This window comes from Rhagoletis pomonella, unplaced genomic scaffold (genome assembly GCF_013731165.1).
Source record: "Rhagoletis pomonella isolate Grant_MI unplaced genomic scaffold, Rhpom_1.0 Rhpom_scaffold_00005, whole genome shotgun sequence".
Lineage (NCBI taxonomy): Eukaryota > Metazoa > Arthropoda > Insecta > Diptera > Tephritidae > Rhagoletis > Rhagoletis pomonella.
This window is the reverse complement of record NW_023458559.1, coordinates 21,736,714-21,742,079: the sequence shown is the minus strand read 5'-3', so window position 1 is coordinate 21,742,079 and position 5,366 is coordinate 21,736,714. Positions and strand designations below refer to the sequence as shown.

General features: G+C 33.8%; 1 protein-coding gene across 1 annotated transcript in view; it reads right to left on the bottom strand.

Moving 5' to 3' along the window:
• Positions 1–5,366, bottom strand: part of LOC118738768 (ribonuclease P protein subunit p30-like) — a 22,482-nt gene that overhangs the window by 1,617 nt on the left and 15,499 nt on the right. The gene's annotated exons all lie outside the window — the stretch shown is intronic.

The window sequence follows — 5,366 nt, the reverse complement described above, 5'->3', positions numbered from 1 at the left end:
TGTTTGTTGTACAATAAAGTTAATTGTACTACAATTTGGTCATCGTTCGTTTTTGGTCACAATCCAGCGATACGAGCCCGAGTATATTTGGGAAATCCCTCAAGGTTTCGAGGATAATCGTAACAAAACAGAGTTGATCACAAATTGATCCAGATTTCTATCAGCATCACATCATTGTCGAATTTGCGTAACTTTTGTTTATCCAAATAATGTAAAATAATAAATGAAATCTTGATCGGCGATCACTGAAACGCACTGTTTACGCGAAAAAGCAATGTTGCCACTTTTTCTCATTAAACCATGTTCGAATCGTGGAAATTTTGGAAGATCACAGGGTTGCTTTTAGCATTTAGATTCTTAATGCAAAAATGGAGTTGCATTTAGGTGACGAACTTTGTATGGATAAATGTACATTTAGAGTAGCATTTAGAGCTAAATGCGCTAAATGTGCTTTTACGCGTAAGCAAAAACAGGCCATAAGCGCCAGACGCAAAAGGTATGCCACAATAGGTCCTTTCAATATCAAAAAATTGTTACGAATTGTTACTAGTACTTGCAAGGTTTTACTGGAAATGCATTCAATAACCCAAAATATTTGCAAGAGAGAGCAAATCCGAGAGCGTAACAAGCCGAGAGAGCTGAAAGTTCTTGCAAGTAAAAATTTTACTAGCAGGAATTTGCAGGAGTCAAAAAGTAAGGTTATGTTTCAAATTCAAATGTAAACAAACTGTTCAAGAGGATGATTTGATGAAACCTAATTAGTGAAATGAAAATATGAATGAAAATTTTAAGTCTATTGTATATTTTTTATTTTTATGACGATGGCAACTATTCCCAATTAAAAAGAAAATTGCGCGCCAAAACTTAACCGTCATAAACTGTCAAAATGGCTTAAATTGCAAATTTTTACTAGTTTTGCGTTCAATAACTTTTTCTGAAAATTGTCTCTTGTTCTCAATTTTACTCTCTAATTTTCTTTTACGCTCTCGCTGCAAGTACTTACTGGAAAAGTTATTGAATGGACCTAATGAACGCCAAGGAAACAATTTTGTACTGCTTTTTTACTCGTAAAAATTGTGGTGGATTTAATATAGTTAGCTCTAAAAATATCAGCGATGTAACCATCTATATGGCATGCTTTGTGAATTTTCATACAATTCATCTTATCTGTCAAAGCGAATCTGTCACGCAAGGCGAAGCAAGCCTTTTAACTGGTATAAGCTTAATTTCAGTGTCATTCGCAATGTCAAAGCGCGCGGACTTGCTTCGAATTACTCCAAAAAAAGCAACTAGACTTAAATATAAAAATAAGGACCTACAAAGTTGCATACCATTTTTAACCGACTCCAAAAAAGGAGGAGGTTATCAATTCGTCGAAATATTTTTTAAATTTTTTTTTATGTATGTTACCGGATAACATTGAACCTCGTCAACCGATTTCGATAATTCTTTTTTTTTTATCGGAAAGGTGGTACCTCAAGGGTGGTCCCGTACTGGTTTAGATCCGACCATGAAGAATTTAACGGTACTCCTAAATTTTTATATGAGAATTGAAGTCGGTTATGTTTTTAACTTAAAAATTACTTGTTGGAGAAAGAGAAAAAAATGCTTCTACAGAACCATATCAAAAATGTAATTAAAATATTTCATATACATACCTACTTATGTACATATCGTTACCTTAATAGAGAAAGGCCCTATCTCATTTTCTTTGAAAATCCTGTCGGTGGATTACTCACTAAAAACTTAATGCAATTCAAAAACAACTACTACAGCATTTCATTTATTATAGTCCTCAATTGAAAACAGCATTTTAAAGAAATTCGCAATCAAAGAATTGAAAGTTTTGTTAGCTTTCAATCATTTTGCAAATAAACAAAAATTTTTTATAGGGCCTTTATATATTAAGGTAGGTACCATGATAAAAACATTACAAGGTAAAATCATTGAGGCGGTCTGATGTTTGCCAACAATATAATTTTAAAATTCGAACTCAAGCTCACACACACATTCTCACTTTTACACCCCTATTGCGAGTGTCGACTAGTAGTAGATAAACGACTCTAATTCGATTATCGCTTGTACACGGCATTGTGAAAGTCGATTTCTCGTTCAATAAGCGACTGTGGATAGTTTTTTTATCGCTCATATTTCTACAACTCTTTGTTTGTTGAAGGATGAGCGACTATAAACTATTAACACGCACTTATTGAACGAGAAAACGACTTTGAAAATACCACGGATAATCGATAATCGACTAACAGTCGTTTATCTACTACTAGTCGTCACTCGCAATAGGGGTGTTAATCTCAAACAACCACAATTGTGAACAATTTCAATTTTTTATTTAAAATTTTATATGATCTTAAAATGTTTGCAAACGTCATGGCCGACAAGTTCAGAGAATGATTTTACCTTCTAATGTTTTTATCATGGTAGGTACTATTGTTTTTATAATACATACTACGTTTTTTGTCTTTTTCTGAAGCTGAATTGAATTTTTATACATATTTACTAAATTTGTGAGAACTATTTTTAACGGACTTCAAAAAAGGAGGTTATCAATTCGTCGGAATATTTTTGACAAGGCTGTACATATTAGAGATGGGTACGGGACTCAATATTTAAATTTAAATTTTTAAGCCCCGAACCCGACCATCCCGACGTTTTTCAGAATTGTACCGCGAGTCCCGTGGGTCCCGAAAGCTATCACTAAGAAACATTCACATGTCTTTCAAAGAAATTTTAAATGATAAAAAAGTATGAAATATCTGGCATCTTCCGATTATTTTATTTTACTTTGCTCTTCGTTTTCGTCAGATTTTCTGAATTTGCGGAGGTTGCGATTCTATCGCGAGTGTCGTGAAAGGATTTTGGTCCCGTCCCGCCGCAAAATTTGTATACCGCCCAGATACCGCCCATCCCGGCCAATCTGAAATCAGTGCTGTGGGTACCGATATCCCGCGCCCATTTCTAGTACATATGTATATTCGAAACTGCCCAATATAAAATAAAATATATATTTATATTTATCAGTTTAAAAACTTTCGGTGTAGTTGGAAATCCTCTAAACCCATTTTAATCATTATTTTGGTGATTATTATTACCTTTTAAAAAGCGAAATAAAATCCATTGATGTTATTGCCTTTCAAACATTAAATTTGCTTAGCTTGGTGGCGGCCCGCTCCGCGCGCCACACACACCACGTCACGCTACGTCGCGGCCCCCTGGTGTATGAAAACCAATCAATTAATTTACATGATCTCGGTTCCGATATTAAATAATCAATAATTGTTTATACCCGCATTTTGGCACATTGGCTTGAATGTGCCATCTAATAAAGAGTGTCGTCTTTCTCCTTAGCTGCTTTTAAATTATGTCACTAATTGTTGGCGAGGACATGAATACAGTGTAAGAAAATTCCTTTTCTATAATTGTTTCCTTATAGAAAGGTGGTTCCTTTACATTCCGAATTCGTTCAAAATATGATAATCTAAAACACGGAATTCTTTCAGTGTTCCTCCGGGGTTTTTGGACATGGACTGTTTCTTCAATTTTATAATGTTCGCTTTATTTTTGTGGAAGCGAAACATGTTTTGCAAGTTCTGGATCATTTCTACACTCCATCTTCAAATATTTCTGGTATTCCAGCTGCGTTTTGCGTTTGGTTTTTCGCATCGTGTTTTTACTATTATCGTAATTTTAAATGTAAATGCGCCAATTACTTTATTTCCAAATTTTTGTTGACTTTATTTCGCTTTTGAAAAGGTAATAATGCCAATTGACTTTAGTTCGCACCAGGGTGGGAAATAAAGTCAACTGATCTTATTTCCGTTGATCTTGTTACCTACATACATTTATGCATACATACATATATTTTACATAAAAAACTGTTGAGCTTAAGATTATGGGAGTGACTACTTACACGCGCTACGGTGACTTTTACGGTAAAAATAACCGTAGGTCCAATGAATTTAAGCCCTCGATATTTCACATTTTTATATTTGTAAGTTATTGGAAGATTTCTGCTGTGTTTTGGCAACAACATGTCTGCAGTTAAAAAGCATATGAGGCATTTCATGTCTCCGCGGCCACCTCTGTGCGCGACCTCTAAGGATTTGGCTGAAAGTTGAAGAGATTAAAGGTCTAGGGGACATGAATATACGTGCAGCATATTTTGTCGATATAACGTAGGGTTGCCTATTTTCACGGGACTTAAATTTTAAGCAAACGTCATACATACCTTTCTTTAAAGTGCTGTATCTTGGAAACCTTTTAACGCAACTTAGTGAAAAAAACTGTATTTCTTCCATCTTATTATGGGCTTTAATTCTGCATTTTTTACATTAATGTGCAACGTATAAAAAACAAAAATTAATTAAGCAAACATTTTTCTTTTTGATTTTTTTTTGTCTATAATGCGAGCTTTAAGTACCCAAATGGACGTAATGGGCTACTTATGCGTACGGACTCTAGATCGTGTAACGCTCAAGCAACATGATAAATAGACATTGAAATTTTATGAAATTGTATATTTTCGAAAGAGGAAAGGTGTGTAAAAAACAAAAACAATATGAATAAATGATATTAACTTTACTAAAGGTCTGAAATAATGAAAATCCCTGCAAGGAAATGGCAGAATTGAACTTTGTTGCAAGTTCACATGGGAAATCTGCTTACGACGTGATTAGAGGAAATTTTAAGAGACTAGACCAAGTCTTCAACTCCTGATGTTACAGCAAATTAGTCCTCTACCAATGGGGTGCTGTATGTTTCCAATGGGATGCCTGTAAAAAACAACTGCAACTAACTTTTCAGTGGACTTTATTTCGACTATGACTACGTGCCAATTACTTTAATCTTATTTTAAGCTAGTTTAAAAGGTTAAATAACATCAAGTTAGGGAACTTCATATCCTTATTTAACGAATCTTTAAATCAATAGATAATTTTTTTCTTTTTAGTTTTTTATTGTAAAAGCGTGTTATTGGTTTTCTTTTAAACTATAATTTTATTACTCACTACGTTTATTTTTTACACACCTTTCCTTTTTCTTGTTTTAATAAAAGGACAAACCTTGAAGCAATCATTGGAGGTCTAATATTCGTTTGCAATGAGTGTTGTTGATGTTGTTGATGTTTCGGTTTCATTGCAAAAGAATGTTAGACCTCCAATGATAGTTTTTTACACACCTTTCCTCTTGCAAAAATATACAATTTCATAAAATCTCAATGTCTATTTATGATATTGCCGAGCGTTAGACGATCTAGTGTCCATACACATAAGTAGCCCATTACGACCGTTTGGGTACTTAAAGTTGACATTATAGACAATGTTTTTATGTAAAAATAAAAATTTTTAAAAATG